This window comes from Amblyomma americanum, chromosome 1, assembly GCF_052857255.1.
Source record: "Amblyomma americanum isolate KBUSLIRL-KWMA chromosome 1, ASM5285725v1, whole genome shotgun sequence".
Classification (NCBI taxonomy): domain Eukaryota; kingdom Metazoa; phylum Arthropoda; class Arachnida; order Ixodida; family Ixodidae; genus Amblyomma; species Amblyomma americanum.
In genome coordinates this window covers 212,431,202-212,457,192 of record NC_135497.1, presented here as the reverse complement: position 1 = coordinate 212,457,192, position 25,991 = coordinate 212,431,202, and the positions used below count along the sequence as shown (strand labels likewise).

At 46.1% G+C, this 25,991-nt stretch overlaps 1 protein-coding gene across 1 annotated transcript in view; it reads right to left on the bottom strand.

Moving 5' to 3' along the window:
* Positions 1-25,991, bottom strand: part of LOC144114586 (uncharacterized) — a 96,408-nt gene that overhangs the window by 23,513 nt on the left and 46,904 nt on the right. The window contains exons 13-18 of the mRNA XM_077648422.1: positions 22,095-22,178; positions 21,754-21,875; positions 16,066-16,287; positions 9,473-9,556; positions 9,132-9,253; positions 3,445-3,666 (exon numbers count right to left, since the gene is read on the bottom strand). The gene's annotated coding sequence lies outside the window, so the exon portion shown is untranslated. The remainder of the gene's footprint in view (positions 1-3,444; positions 3,667-9,131; positions 9,254-9,472; positions 9,557-16,065; positions 16,288-21,753; positions 21,876-22,094; positions 22,179-25,991) is intronic.

Genomic DNA, 25,991 nt, shown 5'->3' with positions numbered 1-25,991 from the left:
CTGTAGTCAGCGTCAAAACTTTAATTGCGATATTCTCAGCTTCATTTTTTTGCCAATGTCACTAGAGTTACGGAACTTTTCATTATGTTTTTGCGGTGCAATTTTAATGAGCTTTACACCATTGAAATCAGAAAGAATTCAACTGTGGAGCTATGCTATATTTATGTGGCTAAGTTGAACATATCAAATTTTGTGAACAATAATACCAGCTAATTATATTCCAGAATTGTGATGCATCGACATAACTGAACATTTTTATATGATGATGTATCTTAATAACAACATAAATAGCATAGCTCCGCAAGGAACCTCTTTGGCTACGGCTACATTTTAATCGGAACCAAAAAATGTTGAGGGAAAGTGTCTTAATGACCCGTAAGAAATTACCTAATTAGGCTTCAGTTAATTTTCCATAAGTAGAAAACTAATTGAGATAAGTTGAAACTAATTACATTTATGAAATAGGAGGAAGAAATACATACGGATACCTAATTTCATTACAATATCTCCAATAATAAAAATTTTCGTTTTAAGACCAGTGTCTCCCCTTAAAGCTTAGCAGCTGCAAAGGCTTGTAAATTCCAGAAGCATATTGCGCTTACAAGGAATAATAAAAAAAAAGTCGCATACAACACTCACAATCTTATCCACACACATTGTTTGGCTACTTTGCCTGGCTGGTATAATTTTCCTCGTGGCCTCATGAAAAACAGCGTAGTTCTGCTGTATCATTTCACGACTTCCTAACTGGGAGAGTTCCTATGAGCCGGGTGAGTGGGCTGTTCCAGTAAAAAATGTCCCTACAGGCCTTGTACCTTCTGCCAACACAGCCTTCATCCAATGCTTTAAAAAACATCTTGTTTCACTAATATAGCAAAAGCTGCAAGAAGCCATTAAAAAGTTGCATGGATGGCAAAGCTGCAGAACAAAAAGCAGGCGAATTTTTGGACCCAACCACCAATATCTTGTGCTGCCAGTGAGCTCCAAAAGTGCAACCATTCATACAGAGTTGCCATAAGCATATGGAATAACCGGTTCTTGACAACTCAGAGCAAATATATTCTATTAAGGGGAGAAGCTGGTCTTAGAAAAAAAATATTTATTAATGAAGTCACAATTATGAAGTCTTCAGGGAAGATGTATTTTTGTGTGCTGATTCCAAATATGGAATTAAATTTAATGTACAACAAGGCCTTGTGCACTTGATGCAATATGTCATGTAACTTTTTGCGGAGAGCTTTAACAATATTTTGCTGCAGGGAACTTGCTAGAATGCATCCCGTCCGCTGGTCTTGACAACAAGCTATGCATCAAGGGTAAAATTATTATCCTGCCTATCACAGAAGTTGAGTTACAGGGTATTGAACTTCATACTTCACAAATGGGAAGAAATATTTGTTTTCCTGTTTCTGAAGCAACAACTTCAAAATTCTATAACTCAACTTTTATGACAGACAGGATGATAATCTTAGGTTTATTGCATAGATCAATGTCAAGAGAAACCAGTGACATGCATTCTAGCAAGTTCCCTGCAGCAGGATTTATTGAAAGCTCTTCTCAAAAAGTTACATAACATATTGCATAAGTGCTCAAGAAATTGTTGCACATGAAATTAAATTCCATATTTGGAATCACCACACAAAAATACATGTTCCCTAAAGATTTCATAATTTTGACTTCATTAATAAAATTTTTTTCTAAGACCCTCTTCCTCCCTTAAAGGGACAGTGAGGAGAACACTCATTCTTTTTTTCTTTTGGTTAGGAAAATATGATAGTTCGGCATATCATGGCTTTCTTGCCACTCGTCCGGGAGCGAAAGATGCATTTATTTCAAAGAAATTTGGATTTGAAGTTCAAAAAGTTGTTCCCGCCCTCCAATTCAAACTCTGTGCACTGTTATGACGTCACAGGACGGAGCAACGTGAAACGTGATGTAAACGCAGACTCCGTCCAGGGCGCCAGGGAGCCAGGGCTATCCAGAGAGCCAGTTATTCACCCTTCCTTTCCTCAAAAGCATCCACATCTAGAACACTATCAATGCCAATGCCAATGAACACACTGAATCGTTGATATGTTCCCAGTTCATACGATTTCCCGGTTAATACGCTCAAAATCGCGGACATTAAAAATGTTCCATAGCAAGACGTTATATTTTTCCTGGTTAATGCGTTCCCAGAAAACATGATTTCACGGCTACCAGGTTGAAACTTTCGACAAATTGTGCCCATATAATACACTTACTGAGCAAGCGTACATGTGCAAACATACAAGTGGGCAGAATGAGGGCATGCGACATGGGGAAGGGGGGCAGCATCTTGGCACGCTGCCAAGGTTTGCAATGCCGAGGGCGCAAAAAGAGGACCCCGCTACAAAAAGCTAGAGGCTGAAAAAAAAAAAGTAGATTCTGGCGGATGAAACTGGAGGGCGGGTTCATTATGAGAGTGGGTTCATTAGGTGGGTATATACGGCACATGCTAGACTATATCCAATGACCGTCTAAGAAGCTGCATAAGTAATTATATGCTTTTGGCTTCCGACTTTTCGGAACACAGCTTCTCCAATTTTTAATTTGTAGCACCCCAAAGGCACATGTCAGCTACGAGGGACACTCAGTGGAGGCCTCGGGACTAGTTTCTACCAGTTGGAATTCTTCTAATGAGTGCCGACATCACCCAGCCCAGGAACGTTTTTCCTTTCACCTAAACTGAAATTTAGCTGCCCTAGCTGCAATTCGACCCCTCAATCACAGCAGCTATGCAAAGCATCCACACAATGAGACAAAATTATGCCCCTTTGCTGCGAGGTACTTGTCTAGTAATTTCCTGCATATGAAAATTTATCCTACTCAGTGGCTACGAAAGACTTTAGGAGCAGTTTAGTGTAAAGCGCAGTGCCATACATGCAACCCGGCCCACTCGCTAAAAGGCCGAGACGCCGATATCAGCCAGCAACAGTGGTAGGCAAGGTTAGGCAGCACAGGCATAGCATACATTATTACCTTATGAAACCAGTCAGCTTTGGTCGCTTTCGCCATTTTGACGTCAGCATTGCGTTGCAAATCATATTCTGATTGCAGCTGCATGTCAACCTTGCTGCTGTGTGCACATTTTATTTCAGCTCCTATGCTAGAAACAGTTGCAAGGCAAAGCTAATGACAAGAAACAAAAAATTTGTTGCTTGTTCTACGTTACGCTTGCTTGCGTCCTCAATGATATATGCACGGTGTATCTACATTTGTGCATCAGCTCAGTGCACATTCATATATTCAGAGGAGTTGAGTGGCCCTTATTCATGTTTCACTGGAGTTCACTGTGAACAGTAGTTCACAGTAACATCACACCACCTACAGTCACCACTTGCCTTTTACATGACACACTGCACTTGCACCCCCTCTGGTGCATTCACATTCCATGGCTAGCGTGCACACAAAGGAAAGACTCACCCTTGGCAGACTTGCCGTCGCCCGGCTTCCCGAGTTAAATATAGGCAGGCAGCAGCGTGCGTGGCTGCCTAGGAATCTGCGGTCCCTCCGCGGAGCCACCTGGCACCGGGCCGCGGCCACCGACTTGCACTTCAGGCGAGGTGGAGAATTGCTCCGGAAATTGAGCAGTCAGACGAGAAGACAGCCCATACTTCGGCCTGGCACCTCTGTGCTGGCTGGGTTCTGCACAAAAAGAGGGACAGTCTAGCTCGCAAGCGGCATGAGAAAGCTACAGCTAATGCTGCATGCCTTCCTTGTTTATCTGGCCATAAAACACCAAAATCTAGCTCCGCTACACTTAAAAAGGCCCGCACTAAATTCTAACTAACCTCCAGCCCCCTTCAACTCAGATTTACATCCAGGAATGACTGTACTAAGCCACGTGGCCGAAACATAATGAGTGCGAGACATAACCTCTCCATAGCAGTGAGGCGAAGTTTATAAACCACAGGACAAAAGAAATGTTGTTCGGGGTTTACCCATTGTAATAGTGCTTTAATACTAAAAAAAAAAAAAGTCTACCTCCAAACAATGACAGCGAAAAACAACTTGTGCATCGACCTGAAGGAGTGGCAGCACTAATGCAGCAAGCCTTACGCATTAGCAGCAGATGCGAGTGAATTTTAGAACCAAGCAGATGAAAATGAACATTTTGGCAATTGTTAGCATAACGACCATATGTCAGGCCTAACGTCACTAAACAAGCAGCGAGCATTAAATCAACATGCGTACTGCCACTGCTAGATGGTAAGCTGTAATGCCATGAAGAAGTTCTTTAGTGCTACACCAAATATATGTGGCACTGACATCCCCAGTTCAGCGCTGTAAAAATTTTAGATGAGAAAGTCAGTTTATTTTTGTTGTCTGCCAAGCACCAAAATTAAGAAACAATGCCTCACCCAACCCAATCCTCCTGCTCTCTCCAAGGGCACAGTGCCTCTTGCTGATCTCAGCATGGTAGAAGCACCCAAACAAGTAAAGTTGGGAGAAGGCCCCGGCAGTGAGCACAGAATCAAATCTCAAATATGGTCTGCTACATTTCAGTCATGTCAAGACAAAGCTAAAGCCCTTGTGTGAAACACTCTTGAGTGACTCATTGTTGCCCTTGATGCTGACCAAAGCATTAGCTTAGAAGAACTAGTCGCTCACATTAGCGAATGCCGCATCCTAATTTTTGAAAGCCCAAGTTTAGCGCATGTGGCACAGTGACCACACACTGGCCAAAGTGGGACTGTCTTCACTACACTGGTGCCTGACCAACACTGTTCGGCATCCTCCAGCGCTTAAGGGGGGGATGCGGCCCTTGAAAATCGAAAAATCGTGAAAAAGCCGATTTTTGGAAAAGTGCACATTGCGGTAGTATGTGCCATTAACTACCTTTTCTGCAAATATGAACGACTAATTTGTCGTGAAAGTACTTCAAATTAAATATCTAAGAAGCCGTGTCCGCACACTGGCCAAAGCGGGACCGACTTCACTACACTGGCACATGACCAACACTGTTCGGCATCCTCCAGCGCTTAACGCCTCGCCGCTGAGCTGCGAGAGAGTGCAGAAAATACCCCAACTGTGTGCGTACGCTGTTGCTCAGCCAGTGAACCAAGAGCCGCCATCTTGGTCTTGTTCTGTTTGTGAATTCTTGCTCTCTTTTGCCTGCCTTCGACAACGGCAGCGGCGGCGTGGTGGAAGCGCCTCTCGTTTGTGATTGGGGGCCTAAAAGCGCCTTTCGAGTTTCCCGCCTTTGAAATGCGAGACTGCGATTGGGCGAAGGGCGCGCTCCTTGAGAACGCGGGGGATCACGCGCCTGCTATTGGCTGCTGCGCACGCTGACGCGGCGGTCCCCTCCAGCGGAGGCCAGCGCGTCGCCCCACCAGCCTTGGCTCTCTACTTTTCTCATTGTGATCGCCGCTGCCACCGTCTTTACGATCTCTCGCCGTGCCGTCCGAACAGTTTCCTGCAGACTGTTGACTATTGCGCAGTCACTCAAGATGCGTCCAACAAAGCTAAAGACGCTACACGCGTTCAGTGCCCGGAAGCGTGGTATGAACTGTGTTCTTTCGGAAAAGCGTGCCGCCAACAAGGACTGTCGATGCTTCCAGCCGCGTAACTTCTTCTACATCGCTACTAGACAGCAATTGCGTTGCCGCTTCCAGCGACGTACCAGCATCTTCATCGGTGCAAGAATGCGTTGCTTCGGGCATGCCTTGCGTACCGAACGCATCAAACTCGGCGACTGCGACCTCCAGCTCCTGTCTCGCATCTACCCCGAGGCATGAGAATGCATCGCACGCCGTTCACTTGGAAACATTTCCTGACGTCCGAGAAGATCGAGATTCTGGCTGCATCTCGGGAGCCACTTACCGGATTTCCATGGGGTCTTTTTTTTTATTCCGTACCTAAATAAATTTCAGAGGGCAGGTCAAGCTCGTTTATTCAGATTATTGCGTATGGAATCTGTCATAAGCAATTAATATTGGCTAATGAGGTCTAATTAATGACACTAAATTCAGTGCTATGCTAGAATTTTTCAGCAAGGAAATTCATCAAAAGGGCCTCGTTTTGACCTCCGGTACCTAACTAGGAATAACCCCAATGAATTTCACAGTGACAGCACTGTTTTCAAATTCTCCAGGCCTGGAGAAATAGACCTATGTGAACCATTTTGATATGCTCCTGTAACTTGAGAACCAGTGTGCACAGCTTCATGAACCTTGGTATTTCTTCAAATGTTTGTGTTTTTAGTCTACCCTGAAAATTTCATTCAGATATCACAAGAAACAAGAAAGCTTGTGTTCTCGCAACCTTTGAGGGCTGTTTTCTCAGGATGTATTTTTTGCCTGGCGGGGCTGCTCATTCTGGCTGCTGCTCGGGAACCGCTTATCGGATTTCCATAAGGCTTTTTTTACTCCGTACCTGAATACATTTTTGAGAACAAGACAAGCCCGCTTTTTCAAGTTATTGCTTCTGGAATTTGTCATAAGCAATTTAAATATGCCTAATGAAGATCTAGTTTATTGACACTAAATTCAGTGCTGGGCTTGACTTTTCCAGCAAGGAAATTTAGAAAAAGGGCTCTGTCTTGCCCTGGGGCACCTATCCAGGAATGACCATAACGAATTTCACAGAGCCAAACCCATTTTCAAATTCTCCAGGCCTGGAATAAGCGACCTATGTGAACCACTTTGATATACAGTCGCCGACCGATTTTTCGGACTCGAAGGAACCTCAAAAATGGTCCAAATAATCGAACAGTCCGAAAAATCCGTGAAGTACAAAAAAATCACTTTATTGAGAAAAATCTGCTTTAAAATGTCACTGATGTTACCTTGCGGAAAATTTCTCTTGTTGGCGACGATTTGCGCCTGTATTTGCGCCATGGTTGTGCTTTCTCTGCACACGCTAGACAGCAAGGTCACCGCATTTAGTTGGAATACTTGCCACGCTTGTTTGACGGACACAGCGGGTCCATGCTGTCCACAATCTGAGTGTGCACCACACCGCTTGTTCAACACACGCGAAGATAAGGCACTTTTCTTTCAAAGCGGCGGAACCGCCGGACGCAATCACAAAACGGCGAACAGATGTAACTTTGTGAGGACTGAGCGCCACTCGGTCAACACGGTCAGAGAAACCCAAGTGACGAAACGGCGAACGTATGAGACCCGCCACGGTGGCTCTGTGGTTAGGGCGCTCGGCTACTGCTCCGGAGAACCCGGGTTGGAACCCGACCGCGGTGGGCGCGTTTCGATGGAGGCGAAACGCAAAGGCGCCCGTGTCCTGTGTGATGTCAGTGCACGTTAAAGTTCCCCAGGTAGTCGAAATTATTCCGGAGCCCTCCATTACGGCAGATCTTTTTTTTCCTTTCTTCTCTCAGTCCCTCTTTTTATCCTTTCCTACCGACATGTGAGATAGCTCCTTCACAATTTCCTTCCCAACAACGAATTCTCAACGTATGGGACAAGCGATAACTGCCCGCGACAACGTCGGCGACAAAAGCAAGTTGGCGGCGATGACAATCCGGCTGCCACCTCCAAGTGTCAGAGATCGCAGGGACCTCTACTGGCAACAATGAGGTACCGAAAGTGTGTCAAGCAAAGCCAACTGCAGCATAAATCCACCACATCCAAGATAGCGCCTTTTGCGCCGCCGAAAAGATGGCCAACTTTGGCCCGCAGGCGACTGAAATTAGTCCGAAAAATCGAACTTTCGGACTTTTTAGATCCGAAATATCCGTTGTGAATATGTATGCGCTTCTATGGGGAGACTGACGGTGCCTCAACGAGGTCCGAAATATCCTACAAGTCCGAATTATTAGAGTCCGAATTACACGTCGGCTGCTGTACTCCTGTAACTTCGGAACCAGTGCCCACAGCTCCATGAAACTTGGTAGTTCTTCAAATGGTCGTGCTCTTCGCCTACCCTGAATATTTCATTCAGATATCTCAAGAAACAAAAAAGTTGGTGTTTAAGGGTAGTCTCCCCCCTTAACTATGTTAAAACCCAACCAATTTCTTCCTTGGTTTGGAAAGGATCATAACATCAGCGTATGCACGAGACGCAGCTGCACCATAGCCGATTTAATGACCAATTGCACAGAAGAGGTCACCCAAACGAGTGGGACAACATTCTACATAAAAAAAAAACTCAGAGGACAGTTACATGTGTGTACCGCGAATGTTTTAGCATTAGCTGTGGGGTGAAAGTAAAAACTTATTGTGATATTCTGGCCTAAACTACCAGGTTCTCCTCCGGTGTTCGAGTGCATGTACTCTGACACGTGCTACCTCATGCCCCATGTCTCTTCCTCACAGTCTCGCCGGCTTTCTTACAACACATACCCTGTCGGCAGCCGGCCACAGCAGTGTCCTGGCACGTTGCCAAGCTTGCCAAGTGAGCCATTGCCGCTGGCGCTCTCGTCAAAATATAAACACACCATGCTGTTACTGGCGCAGCATCCTGGCATATTGCCATGGCGTGCACCCCAGATGGCATCAACGCCGATGGTATTGGAACTGAGGCACGAGCTAAGAAGAGCTATGTTGTCGTTGGCACGTCTCCTTTTCTTCTGTATTATGTGAGTGCATGCACAGCGGAACCTTTATATTTTGCATGTATTGGCAAAATAAAACCAGTTGTGAGTGCAGCGATTGTCCGTGTCGTCAGTGTTTTCCTTCCATTGCGTTTGTATTTTTTTTCACGCTGCAGTTATGTCGAAGGGAAAGCACTGAAAACATTCTATCAGAAGAGGCGATTTTCTGGTGGCGAAGAGACCACAATCAAGCTAAGGCAGGTCGGGCAGGAACCACCACCGGGTGCAGACAGTTCAAGCAGGAAACTCCTGCCCGGCCAATAAATGGCAAAACAATGGCAAAGCTTTGGAATTTTGCAAGTGCACCAACAAGTTTTGACCCTTTCAGCGACGCTCTCACGCAATGATGGGCATGGAGGTATTAGAAGGAAGCCAGCAGGAAACGGAGAATGTCACTACCTTCTTCATAAAGGGACGTTAGTCAGGGCCACCGAGATCAAGAGTCAACCATTAGCCGAACACATATTTCAACTCAAGCAACAGACCATGCACTTTACATAACATATGATATATATTATAACATTTTTTTTTTTTCGATTATTAGGAAAGGACCACCCACCTGACCCCGTGGTTGAACACTGTCGTTTCTCAGGCAGTCCATCTCGTGGTTGCTGCGGTCCAGAGAGTGCGCTCTCATGGGGGTGCTCGGAATAGAAGTTTGCTGGCTGCCATCCTGCCTCTCTGTAAATGTGCCAGCGCCGTAACACACAGTGGTCAAACAACCTCTAAAACTAGCCTTTCTTACGGTGGTCACGAGAGACTTTTGAAATGGCCACAGGCATTCCACTGCTCTATTCTAAGGTGTTACAACACTGTATAAAAATGACACCAGGTCGCCTTGTCACCAGCGTTCTAGCAAACAAGAAGTTTCCGCTTCCCCATCCTATGCTAGATACCCACCTCTCAGCTTTGTCTCCAGTTCGGCAACCTTGCTCTGGAGTTCACGATAGCCAGGGGCGCCGGAGTGTCCCCGTGGCCACACCGCTGTTCAAAACGAAAAATGAACACCAAAAATCTGTCAACAAAGCTTGCAGATACAGTACTGACAAATGGGCCATAGCTGTTGCACAAACTTTTCACTACGAAATAAATGTGATCGTGATCTACTAGTGAGTCAGATTATATTCTAATTTTATTAGACTTAAGGGGAGATGCATGTCTTAGAACAGTCAAAAATGGTCAAACAATCGATTTTGAGCAAAACTCATTTTCGGAATGTTTGACCCTTCAAGCACCTATTCTCAAATTATTAACGGTAAATTTGGTCGGGAAATGCGATAAAATATGCTTTCAATATGCCACGGCAGCCACGAAATGTCCCCAAAAAGGCGAAATTTGTTTGAACTTCCCACGCATGCCGCGGACGCTGCAGACGGCCGATGGCCGCCATCTTGGGCTTGGTTTGAAGCTGTTTTCGTTGCGCACAATTTGCGATGTCTCAAAATGGCGTCGCTCAAGCAAAATGACTGCCCTGGCTGGCTTTCCGAAGACCGTTTCCGGGTCGCTGATTGGCTCGCGCATGGCGCGCTTTTCGCGCCTGCCATTGGCTGGAGTAACCGGCGCGTCATTTTTTTTTCTTTCGCTTTTGCGCTTACCAGCGTCACTGCCGCTTCATGTGCGTCTGCGTTTGCGCTTGTTTTTTCTTGATGCGCCATGTTTCTGCTTTGTGCTGGGATTTTTCCCATGCGATCAAGATGACGGGAGACAACCGACTTAAACCGTGCATGCAACGAGCTTTTGGAAGCCGTAAGAAACGGGCATGGTACAGCATCGGCCACAAGTGCGCTGTCGGGACCTTCGCTAGAGCCGGTGCCGGACTCGCTGGATCTGTCTGGAACATCAACCACGCTGCTCGCTGACGACACTGCAGGACCGAGTTCCAGCTCGAATTGATTCCCGGATTACGGTACAGTTCGTGTTGATGCCGCATACTACTCTGCGGCGGAGCAGGCGCAGTTTGTTGAGTGATCGGCGAACACGAAGTCCCCTCTGCCGGAAAACTTAGCGACCCAGCGCAAGTTTGAACTTCTTGGCGCCAGCGCGGAGTGCCAGACCGATGATACTGGCACCGAGTTCGTGATTGTGGACATGAAAGTTCTAAACAACTTTATTGCGCAACCGAAGTGCGGAACCTGCGGCGCAGGAAGTCTGACTTTGAGCAAGGCAACAGACAAGGAGTATGGCTTAGCTGTAAAGCTCCAGCTCATCTGCGGTAGCTGCACTTGGAGAGGAAGCAATTTTCTTCCCAACAAGAAAGTGGAACTGCCAACATAACTCCCTTCGAGGTCAACATGAGGGCCATGAAGGGAATACAGACGATAGGGAAAGGCTTGACTGCACTTGCAGACTTTTGCGCCTGTATGAACCTGTCCCACCGAGGTCTGCACCACAAGGCCTTTCAGGGACACCTGAAAACTTTGTGAAAGCCTGCGAGAGCACAGCGACCGCAAGTGAAGCTGCCAGTGTGGCAGTCATCAAGGACCTCTATAGAGACTTCTTGAGTAGAATTGGGAACACTGACGTTATATTTGATGGTTTGTGGATGACCCGAGGTCGTAGCTCTCACATCAGTGTGGCCTGCACTGTTGAGCTGTACACTGGCAAAAGACCACATTGTTTACTCGAACTTTTGTCTCAGATGTGCCTTGGGACCATAGCCACAAGATGAAGGCTACAGTGACTGGCTCGCCACCACGAGTACCAGCGAAACATCGATTGTAACTCTGGTCGCATGGAAGTGGAGAATGCGCTGACCATGTTTTAAAGATCTCTGGCCAAGTATGGTTTGCGCTACACGACCGTCCTCTCTGTTGGAGACAGCCGGACTTTTTATGCGTTGTCAGAAGCAAAAGTGTACGGACTCATAAAGACTGACAAGAAGGATTGCATCAACCACGTTCATAAGCGAATGCGGACTGCTCTGCAGAACCTGGTTCATAGAAAGAAGGCTCAAGGTGAATCTCTGGGCGGAAGAGGCAAGCTGACGCAGGAAAAGATCAAGAAGATCACCAACTACTACGGCCATGCCCTGAGGAGCAACAGTCAAGACGTTCCAGGCGTGAAGAAGGCAGTGGAAGCTACACTCCTGCACATGACCTCTACAAATGATGTCCCGAACCACTCCAAGGGCCCTGAGGGTGCTGACTCTTGGTGCAAGCTCAACAGAGCCTTGGCCAATGGTGAACTTCCACCTGCACAAAAGAGTGCCCTCCCGGCTCGTGTTGGGGCTGCTCTGGAGCCAGTGTTTGCAAAGCTCAGCGATGAGAACCTGTTGGCACGATGCAGCGAAGGAAAGACTCAGAAGGTGAGTGAGAGCCTACACTCTCTCGTTTGGACGCAAGCTTCAAAGAATGGAAATGCTTATTTGGAAAGTGTGAAGCCGGCTGCTGCTGAGGCTGTTGCCCTCTACAACCAAGGAAGGAGGGCAACTAATGAATCCATCACTGCAAGTCTGGGCTATGCTGCTGGTGGCTGCCTTGTTCGCCGAAGCCTAGGAAAAGGCGCCTTGCATTTGCGCAAGGCAAATGGAGCTCAGCTAAAGAGCGCTAATACGAAAGAGAGACTGACAGGGCGGCACAAAACGGGAGCAACTGAAGATTACAGTCCTGGACTGCTATGAAGACGTTCTACAGCAGCACAGGGCAGCATGCTACCTAACGTCCAGGGGGTTCTTCTCAGAGACAGAGTAGGAGACGTGTCGAGCGTCGCACCCAACGGTCCTTTTCAGGACCACCCATCTGCTTGCCAGGGTGTCTCAGATCTCCTTGGCTCTGGACTGCTAGGTCTCTCAAAAAACAGTTTTCAGGATTCATAATATTGTCTTTAGAGCTCAACACCCTAGGCCTGCACTCCATTGCCCCTAAAAAAAAAAATGCACCGATAACTTCATAAGAAATCATTTTTTTTACAACTTCATCACGCTTACACCTTCGACATTTTTTTATTAATGTTTCCTTGGATGGAATAAGACACTTTTTGTTTTGCTTTGTAGGGAAACAGATAGGGAACACCTAAATAAAATCCGTTGTGGAAGATTCCTCCCAGAATTTTCTGTAGTCAGCGTCAAAACTTTAATTGCGATATTCTCAGCTTCATTTTTTTGCCAATGTCACTAGAGTTACGGAACTTTTCATTATGTTTTTGCGGTGCAATTTTAATGAGCTTTACATCATTGAATTCAGAAAGAATTCAACTGTGGAGCTATGCTATATTTATGTGGCTAAGTTGAACATATCAAATTTTGTGAACAATAATACCAGCTAATTATATTCCAGAATTGTGATGCATCGACATAACTGAACATTTTTATATGATGATGTATCTTAATAACAACATAAATAGCATAGCTCCGCAAGGAACCTCTTTGGCTACGGCTACATTTTAATCGGAACCAAAAAATGTTGAGGGAAAGTGTCTTAATGACCCGTAAGAAATTACCTAATTAGGCTTCAGTTAATTTTCCATAAGTAGAAAACTAATTGAGATAAGTTGAAACTAATTACATTTATGAAAATAGGAGGAAGAAATACATACGGATACCTAATTTCATTACAATATCTCCAATAATAAAAATTTTCGTTTTAAGACCAGTGTCTCCCCTTAAAGCTTAGCAGCTGCAAAGGCTTGTAAATTCCAGAAGCATATTGCGCTTACAAGGAATAATAAAAAAAAAGTCGCATACAACACTCACAATCTTATCCACACACATTGTTTGGCTACTTTGCCTGGCTGGTATAATTTTCCTCGTGGCCTCATGAAAAACAGCGTAGTTCTGCTGTATCATTTCACGACTTCCTAACTGGGAGAGTTCCTATGAGCCGGGTGAGTGGGCTGTTCCAGTAAAAAATGTCCCTACAGGCCTTGTACCTCTGCCAACACAGCCTTCATCCAATGCTTTCAAAAACATCTTGTTTCACTAATATAGCAAAAGCTGCAAGAAGCCATTAAAAAGTTGCATCGATGGCAAAGCTGCAGAACAAAAAGCAGGCGAATTTTTGGACCCAACCACCAATATCTTGTGCTGCCAGTGAGCTCCAAAAGTGCAACCATTCATACAGAGTTGCCATAAGCATATGGAATAACCGGTTCTTGACAACTCAGAGCAAATATATTCTATTAAGGGGAGAAGCTGGTCTTAGAAAAAAAATATTTATTAATGAAGTCACAATTATGAAGTCTTCAGGGAAGATGTATTTTTGTGTGCTGATTCCAAATATGGAATTAAATTTAATGTACAACAAGGCCTTGTGCACTTGATGCAATATGTCATGTAACTTTTTGCGGAGAGCTTTAACAATATTTTGCTGCAGGGAACTTGCTAGAATGCATCCCGTCCGCTGGTCTTGACAACAAGCTATGCATCAAGGGTAAAATTATTATCCTGCCTATCACAGAAGTTGAGTTACAGGGTATTGAACTTCATACTTCACAAATCGGAACAAATATTTGTCTTCCTGTTTCTGAAGCAACAACTTCAAAATTCTATAACTCAACTTTTATGACAGACAGGATGATAATCTTAGGTTTATTGCATAGATCAATGTCAAGAGAAACCAGTGACATGCATTCTAGCAAGTTCCCTACAGCAGGATTTATTGAAAGCTCTTCTCAAAAAGTTACATAACATATTGCATAAGTGCTCAAGAAATTGTTGCACATGAAATTAAATTCCATATTTGGAATCACCACACAAAAATACGTGTTCCCTAAAGATTTCATAATTTTGACTTCATTAATAAAATTTTTTTCTAAGACCCTCTTCCTCCCTTAAAGGGACAGTGAGGAGAACACTCATTCTTTTTTTCTTTTGGTTAGGAAAATATGATAGTTCGGCATATCATGGCTTTCTTGCCACTCGTCCGGGAGCGAAAGATGCATTTATTTCAAAGAAATTTGGATTTGAAGTTCAAAAAGTTGTTCCCGCCCTCCAATTCAAACTCTGTGCACTGTTATGACGTCACAGGACGGAGCAACGTGAAACGTGATGTAAACGCAGACTCCGTCCAGGGCGCCAGGGAGCCAGGGCTATCCAGAGAGCCAGTTATTCACCCTTCCTTTCCTCAAAAGCATCCACATCTAGAACACTATCAATGCCAATGCCAATGAACACACTGAATCGTTGATATGTTCCCAGTTCATACGATTTCCCAGTTAATACGCTCAAAATCGCGGACATTAAAAATGTTCCATAGCAAGACGTTATATTTTTCCTGGTTAATGCGTTCCCAGAAAACATGATTTCACGGCTACCAGGTTGAAACTTTCGACAAATTGTGCCCATATAATACACTTACTGAGCAAGCGTACATGTGCAAACATACAAGTGGGCAGAATGAGGGCATGCGACATGGGGAAGGGGGGCAGCATCTTGGCACGCTGCCAAGGTTTGCAATGCCGAGGGCGCAAAAAGAGGACCCCGCTACAAAAAGCTAGAGGCTGAAAAAAAAAAGTAGATTCTGGCGGATGAAACTGGAGGGCGGGTTCATTATGAGAGTGGGTTCATTAGGTGGGTATATACGGCACATGCTAGACTATATCCAATGACCGTCTAAGAAGCTGCATAAGTAATTATATGCTTTTGGCTTCCGACTTTTCGGAACACAGCTTCTCCAATTTTTAATTTGTAGCACCCCAAAGGCACATGTCAGCTACGAGGGACACTCAGTGGAGGCCTCGGGACTAGTTTCTACCAGTTGGAATTCTTCTAATGAGTGCCGACATCACCCAGCCCAGGAACGTTTTTCCTTTCACCTAAACTGAAATTTAGCTGCCCTAGCTGCAATTCGACCCCTCAATCACAGCAGCTATGCAAAGCATCCACACAATGAGACAAAATTATGCCCCTTTGCTGCGAGGTACTTGTCTAGTAATTTCCTGCATATGAAAATTTATCCTACTCAGTGGCTACGAAAGACTTTAGGAGCAGTTTAGTGTAAAGCGCAGTGCCATACATGCAACCCGGCCCACTCGCTAAAAGGCCGAGACGCCGATATCAGCCAGCAACAGTGGTAGGCAAGGTTAGGCAGCACAGGCATAGCATACATTATTACCTTATGAAACCAGTCAGCTTTGGTCGCTTTCGCCATTTTGACGTCAGCATTGCGTTGCAAATCATATTCTGATTGCAGCTGCATGTCAACCTTGCTGCTGTGTGCACATTTTATTTCAGCTCCTATGCTAGAAACAGTTGCAAGGCAAAGCTAATGACAAGAAACAAAAAATTTGTTGCTTGTTCTACGTTACGCTTGCTTGCGTCCTCAATGATATATGCACGGTGTATCTACATTTGTGCATCAGCTCAGTGCACATTCATATATTCAGAGGAGTTGAGTGGCCCTTATTCATGTTTCACTGGAGTTCACTGTGAACAGTAGTTCACAGTAACATCACACCACCTACAGTCACCACTTGCCTTTTACATGACACACTGCACTTGCACCCCCTCTGGTGCATTCACATTCCACGGCTAGCGTGCACACAAAGGAAAGACTCACCCTTGGCAGACTTGCCGTCGCCCGGCTTCCCGAGTTAAATATAGGCAGGCAGCAGCGTGCGTGGCTGCCTAGGAATCTGCGGTCCCTCCGCGGAGCCACCTGGCACCGGGCCGCGGCCACCGACTTGCACTTCAGGCGAGGTGGAGAATTGCTCCGGAAATTGAGCAGTCAGACGAGAAGACAGCCCATACTTCGGCCTGGCACCTCTGTGCTGGCTGGGTTCTGCACAAAAAGAGGGACAGTCTAGCTCGCAAGCGGCATGAGAAAGCTACAGCTAATGCTGCATGCCTTCCTTGTTTATCTGGCCATAAAACACCAAAATCTAGCTCCGCTACACTTAAAAAGGCCCGCACTAAATTCTAACTAACCTCCAGCCCCCTTCAACTCAGATTTACATCCAGGAATGACTGTACTAAGCCACGTGGCCGAAACATAATGAGTGCGAGACATAACCTCTCCATAGCAGTGAGGCGAAGTTTATAAACCACAGGACAAAAGAAATGTTGTTCGGGGTTTACCCATTGTAATAGTGCTTTAATACTAAAAAAAAAAAAAAGTCTACCTCCAAACAATGACAGCGAAAAACAACTTGTGCATCGACCTGAAGGAGTGGCAGCACTAATGCAGCAAGCCTTACGCATTAGCAGCAGATGCGAGTGAATTTTAGAACCAAGCAGATGAAAATGAACATTTTGGCAATTGTTAGCATAACGACCATATGTCAGGCCTAACGTCACTAAACAAGCAGCGAGCATTAAATCAACATGCGTACTGCCACTGCTAGATGGTAAGCTGTAATGCCATGAAGAAGTTCTTTAGTGCTACACCAAATATATGTGGCACTGACATCCCCAGTTCAGCGCTGTAAAAATTTTAGATGAGAAAGTCAGTTTATTTTTGTTGTCTGCCAAGCACCAAAATTAAGAAACAATGCCTCACCCAACCCAATCCTCCTGCTCTCTCCAAGGGCACAGTGCCTCTTGCTGATCTCAGCATGGTAGAAGCACCCAAACAAGTAAAGTTGGGAGAAGGCCCCGGCAGTGAGCACAGAATCAAATCTCAAATATGGTCTGCTACATTTCAGTCATGTCAAGACAAAGCTAAAGCCCTTGTGTGAAACACTCTTGAGTGACTCATTGTTGCCCTTGATGCTGACCAAAGCATTAGCTTAGAAGAACTAGTCGCTCACATTAGCGAATGCCGCATCCTAATTTTTGAAAGCCCAAGTTTAGCGCATGTGGCACAGTGACCACACACTGGCCAAAGTGGGACTGTCTTCACTACACTGGTGCCTGACCAACACTGTTCGGCATCCTCCAGCGCTTAAGGGGGGGATGCGGCCCTTGAAAATCGAAAAATCGTGAAAAAGCCGATTTTTGGAAAAGTGCACATTGCGGTAGTATGTGCCATTAACTACCTTTTCTGCAAATATGAACGACTAATTTGTCGTGAAAGTACTTCAAATTAAATATCTAAGAAGCCGTGTCCGCACACTGGCCAAAGCGGGACCGACTTCACTACACTGGCACATGACCAACACTGTTCGGCATCCTCCAGCGCTTAACGCCTCGCCGCTGAGCTGCGAGAGAGTGCAGAAAATACCCCAACTGTGTGCGTACGCTGTTGCTCAGCCAGTGAACCAAGAGCCGCCATCTTGGTCTTGTTCTGTTTGTGAATTCTTGCTCTCTTTTGCCTGCCTTCGACAACGGCAGCGGCGGCGTGGTGGAAGCGCTACTCGTTTGTGATTGGGGGCCTAAAAGCGCCTTTCGAGTTTCCCGCCTTTGAAATGCGAGACTGCGATTGGGCGAAGGGCGCGCTCCTTGAGAACGCGGGGGATCACGCGCCTGCTATTGGCTGCTGCGCACGCTGACGCGGCGGTCCCCTCCAGCGGAGGCCAGCGCGTCGCCCCACCAGCCTTGGCTCTCTACTTTTCTCATTGTGATCGCCGCTGCCACCGTCTTTACGATCTCTCGCCGTGCCGTCCGAACAGTTTCCTGCAGACTGTTGACTATTGCGCAGTCACTCAAGATGCGTCCAACAAAGCTAAAGACGCTACACGCGTTCAGTGCCCGGAAGCGTGGTATGAACTGTGTTCTTTCGGAAAAGCGTGCCGCCAACAAGGACTGTCGATGCTTCCAGCCGCGTAACTTCTTCTACATCGCTACTAGACAGCAATTGCGTTGCCGCTTCCAGCGACGTACCAGCATCTTCATCGGTGCAAGAATGCGTTGCTTCGGGCATGCCTTGCGTACCGAACGCATCAAACTCGGCGACTGCGACCTCCAGCTCCTGTCTCGCATCTACCCCGAGGCATGAGAATGCATCGCACGCCGTTCACTTGGAAACATTTCCTGACGTCCGAGAAGATCGAGATTCTGGCTGCATCTCGGGAGCCACTTACCGGATTTCCATGGGGTCTTTTTTTTTATTCCGTACCTAAATAAATTTCAGAGGGCAGGTCAAGCTCGTTTATTCAGATTATTGCGTATGGAATCTGTCATAAGCAATTAATATTGGCTTAATGAGGTCTAATTAATGACACTAAATTCAGTGCTATGCTAAAATTTTTCAGCAAGGAAATTCATCAAAAGGGCCTCGTTTTGACCTCCGGTACCTAACTAGGAATAACCCCAATGAATTTCACAGTGACAGCACTGTTTTCAAATTCTCCAGGCCTGGAGAAATAGACCTATGTGAACCATTTTGATATGCTCCTGTAACTTGAGAACCAGTGTGCACAGCTTCATGAACCTTGGTATTTCTTCAAATGTTTGTGTTTTTAGTCTACCCTGAAAATTTCATTCAGATATCACAAGAAACAAGAAAGCTTGTGTTCTCGCAACCTTTGAGGGCTGTTTTCTCAGGATGTATTTTTTGCCTGGCGGGGCTGCTCATTCTGGCTGCTGCTCGGGAACCGCTTATCGGATTTCCATAAGGCTTTTTTTACTCCGTACCTGAATACATTTTTGAGAACAAGACAAGCCCGCTTTTTCAAGTTATTGCTTCTGGAATTTGTCATAAGCAATTTAAATATGCCTAATGAAGATCTAGTTTATTGACACTAAATTCAGTGCTGGGCTTGACTTTTCCAGCAAGGAAATTTAGAAAAAGGGCTCTGTCTTGCCCTGGGGCACCTATCCAGGAATGACCATAACGAATTTCACAGAGCCAAACCCATTTTCAAATTCTCCAGGCCTGGAATAAGCGACCTATGTGAACCACTTTGATATACAGTCGCCGACCGATTTTTCGGACTCGAAGGAACCTCAAAAATGGTCCAAATAATCGAACAGTCCGAAAAATCCGTGAAGTACAAAAAAATCACTTTATTGAGAAAAATCTGCTTTAAAATGTCACTGATGTTACCTTGCGGAAAATTTCTCTTGTTGGCGACGATTTGCGCCTGTATTTGCGCCATGGTTGTGCTTTCTCTGCACACGCTAGACAGCAAGGTCACCGCATTTAGTTGGAATACTTGCCACGCTTGTTTGACGGACACAGCGGGTCCATGCTGTCCACAATCTGAGTGTGCACCACACCGCTTGTTCAACACACGCGAAGATAAGGCACTTTTCTTTCAAAGCGGCGGAACCGCCGGACGCAATCACAAAACGGCGAACAGATGTAACTTTGTGAGGACTGAGCGCCACTCGGTCAACACGGTCAGAGAAACCCAAGTGACGAAACGGCGAACGTATGAGACCCGCCACGGTGGCTCTGTGGTTAGGGCGCTCGGCTACTGCTCCGGAGAACCCGGGTTGGAACCCGACCGCGGTGGGCGCGTTTCGATGGAGGCGAAACGCAAAGGCGCCCGTGTCCTGTGTGATGTCAGTGCACGTTAAAGTTCCCCAGGTAGTCGAAATTATTCCGGAGCCCTCCATTACGGCAGATCTTTTTTTTCCTTTCTTCTCTCAGTCCCTCTTTTTATCCTTTCCTACCGACATGTGAGATAGCTCCTTCACAATTTCCTTCCCAACAACGAATTCTCAACGTATGGGACAAGCGATAACTGCCCGCGACAACGTCGGCGACAAAAGCAAGTTGGCGGCGATGACAATCCGGCTGCCACCTCCAAGTGTCAGAGATCGCAGGGACCTCTACTGGCAACAATGAGGTACCGAAAGTGTGTCAAGCAAAGCCAACTGCAGCATAAATCCACCACATCCAAGACAGCGCCTTTTGCGCCGCCGAAAAGATGGCCAACTTTGGCCCGCAGGCGACTGAAATTAGTCCGAAAAATCGAACTTTCGGACTTTTTAGATCCGAAATATCCGTTGTGAATATGTATGCGCTTCTATGGGGAGACTGACGGTGCCTCAACGAGGTCCGAAATATCCTACAAGTCCGAATTATTAGAGTCCGAATTACACGTCGGCTGCTGTACTCCTGTAACTTCGGAACCAGTGCCCACAGCTCCATGAAACTTGGTAGTTCTTCAAATGGTCGTGCTCTTCGCCTACCCTGAATATTTCATTCAGATATCTCAAGAAACAAAAAAGTTGGTGTTTAAGGGTAGTCTCCCCCCTTAACTATGTTAAAACCCAACCAATTTCTTCCTTGGTTTGGAAAGGATCATAACATCAGCGTATGCACGAGACGCAGCTGCACCATAGCCGATTTAATGACCAATTGCACAGAAGAGGTCACCCAAACGAGTGGGACAACATTCTACATAAAAAAAAAACTCAGAGGACAGTTACATGTGTGTACCGCGAATGTTTTAGCATTAGCTGTGGGGTGAAAGTAAAAACTTATTGTGATATTCTGGCCTAAACTACCAGGTTCTCCTCCGGTGTTCGAGTGCATGTACTCTGACACGTGCTACCTCATGCCCCATGTCTCTTCCTCACAGTCTCGCCGGCTTTCTTACAACACATACCCTGTCGGCAGCCGGCCACAGCAGTGTCCTGGCACGTTGCCAAGCTTGCCAAGTGAGCCATTGCCGCTGGCGCTCTCGTCAAAATATAAACACACCATGCTGTTACTGGCGCAGCATCCTGGCATATTGCCATGGCGTGCACCCCAGATGGCATCAACGCCGATGGTATTGGAACTGAGGCACGAGCTAAGAAGAGCTATGTTGTCGTTGGCACGTCTCCTTTTCTTCTGTATTATGTGAGTGCATGCACAGCGGAACCTTTATATTTTGCATGTATTGGCAAAATAAAACCAGTTGTGAGTGCAGCGATTGTCCGTGTCGTCAGTGTTTTCCTTCCATTGCGTTTGTATTTTTTTTCACGCTGCAGTTATGTCGAAGGGAAAGCACTGAAAACATTCTATCAGAAGAGGCGATTTTCTGGTGGCGAAGAGACCACAATCAAGCTAAGGCAGGTCGGGCAGGAACCACCACCGGGTGCAGACAGTTCAAGCAGGAAACTCCTGCCCGGCCAATAAATGGCAAAACAATGGCAAAGCTTTGGAATTTTGCAAGTGCACCAACAAGTTTTGACCCTTTCAGCGACGCTCTCACGCAATGATGGGCATGGAGGTATTAGAAGGAAGCCAGCAGGAAACGGAGAATGTCACTACCTTCTTCATAAAGGGACGTTAGTCAGGGCCACCGAGATCAAGAGTCAACCATTAGCCGAACACATATTTCAACTCAAGCAACAGACCATGCACTTTACATAACATATAATATATATTATAACATTTTTTTTTTTCGATTATTAGGAAAGGACCACCCACCTGACCCCGTGGTTGAACACTGTCGTTTCTCAGGCAGTCCATCTCGTGGTTGCTGCGGTCCAGAGAGTGCGCTCTCATGGGGGTGCTCGGAATAGAAGTTTGCTGGCTGCCATCCTGCCTCTCTGTAAATGTGCCAGCGCCGTAACACACAGTGGTCAAACAACCTCTAAAACTAGCCTTTCTTACGGTGGTCACGAGAGACTTTTGAAATGGCCACAGGCATTCCACTGCTCTATTCTAAGGTGTTACAACACTGTATAAAAATGACACCAGGTCGCCTTGTCACCAGCGTTCTAGCAAACAAGAAGTTTCCGCTTCCCCATCCTATGCTAGATACCCACCTCTCAGCTTTGTCTCCAGTTCGGCAACCTTGCTCTGGAGTTCACGATAGCCAGGGGCGCCGGAGTGTCCCCGTGGCCACACCGCTGTTCAAAACGAAAAATGAACACCAAAAATCTGTCAACAAAGCTTGCAGATACAGTACTGACAAATGGGCCATAGCTGTTGCACAAACTTTTCACTACGAAATAAATGTGATCGTGATCTACTAGTGAGTCAGATTATATTCTAATTTTATTAGACTTAAGGGGAGATGCATGTCTTAGAACAGTCAAAAATGGTCAAACAATCGATTTTGAGCAAAACTCATTTTCGGAATGTTTGACCCTTCAAGCACCTATTCTCAAATTATTAACGGTAAATTTGGTCGGGAAATGCGATAAAATATGCTTTCAATATGCCACGGCAGCCACGAAATGTCCCCAAAAAGGCGAAATTTGTTTGAACTTCCCACGCATGCCGCGGACGCTGCAGACGGCCGATGGCCGCCATCTTGGGCTTGGTTTGAAGCTGTTTTCGTTGCGCACAATTTGCGATGTCTCAAAATGGCGTCGCTCAAGCAAAATGACTGCCCTGGCTGGCTTTCCGAAGACCGTTTCCGGGTCGCTGATTGGCTCGCGCATGGCGCGCTTTTCGCGCCTGCCATTGGCTGGAGTAACCGGCGCGTCATTTTTTTTTTTTTCGCTTTTGCGCTTACCAGCGTCACTGCCGCTTCATGTGCGTCTGCGTTTGCGCTTGTTTTTTCTTGATGCGCCATGTTTCTGCTTTGTGCTGGGATTTTTCCCATGCGATCAAGATGACGGGAGACAACCGACTTAAACCGTGCATGCAACGAGCTTTTGGAAGCCGTAAGAAACGGGCATGGTACAGCATCGGCCACAAGTGCGCTGTCGGGACCTTCGCTAGAGCCGGTGCCGGACTCGCTGGATCTGTCTGGAACATCAACCACGCTGCTCGCTGACGACACTGCAGGACCGAGTTCCAGCTCGAATTGATTCCCGGATTACGGTACAGTTCGTGTTGATGCCGCATACTACTCTGCGGCGGAGCAGGCGCAGTTTGTTGAGTGGTCGGCGAACACGAAGTCCCCTCTGCCGGAAAACTTAGCGACCCAGCGCAAGTTTGAACTTCTTGGCGCCAGCGCGGAGTGCCAGACCGATGATACTGGCACCGAGTTCGTGATTGTGGACATGAAAGTTCTAAACAACTTTATTGCGCAACCGAAGTGCGGAACCTGCGGCGCAGGAAGTCTGACTTTGAGCAAGGCAACAGACAAGGAGTATGGCTTAGCTGTAAAGCTCCAGCTCATCTGCGGTAGCTGCACTTGGAGAGGAAGCAATTTTCTTCCCAACAAGTAAGTGGAACTGACAACATAACTCCCTTCGAGGTCAACATGAGGGCCATGAAGGGAATACAGACGATAGGCAAAGGCTTGACTGCACTTGCAGACTTTTGCGCCTGTATGAACCTGTCCCACCGAGGTCTGCACCACAAGGCCTTTCAGGGACACCTGAAAACTTTGTGAAAGCCTGCGAGAGCACAGCGACCGCAAGTGAAGCTGCCAGTGTGGCAGTCATCAAGGACCTCTATAGAGACTTCTTGAGTAGAATTGGGAACACTGACGTTATATTTGATGGTTTGTGGATGACCCGAGGTCGTAGCTCTCACATCAGTGTGGCCTGCACTGTTGAGCTGTACACTGGCAAAAGACCACATTGTTTACTCGAACTTTTGTCTCAGATGTGCCTTGGGACCATAGCCACAAGATGAAGGCTATAGTGACTGGCTCGCCACCACGAGTACCAGCGAAACATCGATTGTAACTCTGGTCGCATGGAAGTGGAGAATGCGCTGACCATGTTTTAAAGATCTCTGGCCAAGTATGGTCTGCGCTACACGACCGTCCTCTCTGTTGGAGACAGCCGGACTTTTTATGCGTTGTCAGAAGCAAAAGTGTACGGACTCATAAAGACTCATAAAGACTGACAAGAAGGATTGCATCAACCACGTTCATAAGCGAATGCGGACTGCTCTGCAGAACCTGGTTCATAGAAAGAAGGCTCAAGGTGAATCTCTGGGCAGAAGAGGCAAGCTGCCGCAGGAAAAGATCAAGAAGATCACCAACTACTACGGCCATGCCCTGAGGAGCAACAGTCAAGACGTTCCAGGCGTGAAGAAGGCAGTGGAAGCTACACTCCTGCACATGACCTCTACAAATGATGTCCCGAACCACTCCAAGGGCCCTGAGGGTGCTGACTCTTGGTGCAAGCTCAACAGAGCCTTGGCCAATGGTGAACTTCCACCTGCACAAAAGAGTGCCCTCCCGGCTCGTGTTGGGGCTGCTCTGGAGCCAGTGTTTGCAAAGCTCAGCGATGAGAACCTGTTGGCACGATGCAGCGAAGGAAAGACTCAGAGGTGAGTGAGAGCCTACACTCTCTCGTTTGGACGCAAGCTTCAAAGAATGGAAATGCTTATTTGGAAAGTGTGAAGCCGGCTGCTGCTGAGGCTGTTGCCCTCTACAACCAAGGAAGGAGGGCAACTAATGAATCCATCACTGCAAGTCTGGGCTATGCTGCTGGTGGCTGCCTTGTTCGCCGAAGCCTAGGAAAAGGCGCCCTGCATTTGCGCAAGGCAAATGGAGCTCAGCTAAAGAGCGCTAATACGAAAGAGAGACTGACAGGGCGGCACAAAACGGGAGCAACTGAAGATTACAGTCCTGGACTGCTATGAAGACGTTCTACAGCAGCACAGGGCAGCATGCTACCTAACGTCCAGGGGGTTCTTCTCAGAGACAGAGTAGGAGACGTGTCGAGCGTCGCACCCAACGGTCCTTTTCAGGACCACCCATCTGCTTGCCAGGGTGGCTCAGATCTCCTTGGCTCTGGACTGCTAGGTCTCTCAAAAAACAGTTTTCAGGATTCATAATATTGTCTTTAGAGCTCAACACCCTAGGCCTGCACTCCATTGCCCCTAAAAAAAAAAAATGTACCGATAACTTCATAAGAAATCATTTTTTTTACAACTTCATCACGCTTACACCTTCGACATTTTTTTATTAATGTTTCCTTGGATGGAATAAGACACTTTTTGTTTTGCTTTGTAGGGAAACAGATAGGGAACACCTAAATAAAATCCGTTGTGGAAGATTCCTCCCAGAATTTTCTGTAGTCAGCGTCAAAACTTTAATTGCGATATTCTCAGCTTCATTTTTTTGCCAATGTCACTAGAGTTACGGAACTTTTCATTATGTTTTTGCGGTGCAATTTTAATGAGCTTTACATCATTGAATTCAGAAAGAATTCAACTGTGGAGCTATGCTATATTTATGTGGCTAAGTTGAACATATCAAATTTTGTGAACAATAATACCAGCTAATTATATTCCAGAATTGTGATGCATCGACATAACTGAACATTTTTATATGATGATGTATCTTAATAACAACATAAATAGCATAGCTCCACAAGGAACCTCTTTGGCTACGGCTACATTTTAATCGGAACCAAAAAATGTTGAGGGAAAGTGTCTTAATGACCCGTAAGAAATTACCTAATTAGGCTTCAGTTAATTTTCCATAAGTAGAAAACTAATTGAGATAAGTTGAAACTAATTACATTTATGAAAATAGGAGGAAGAAATACATACGGATACCTAATTTCATTACAATATCTCCAATAATAAAAATTTTCGTTTTAAGACCAGTGTCTCCCCTTAAAGCTTAGCAGCTGCAAAGGCTTGTAAATTCCAGAAGCATATTGCGCTTACAAGGAATAATAAAAAAAAAGTCGCATACAACACTCACAATCTTATCCACACACATTGTTTGGCTACTTTGCCTGGCTGGTATAATTTTCCTCGTGGCCTCATGAAAAACAGCGTAGTTCTGCTGTATCATTTCA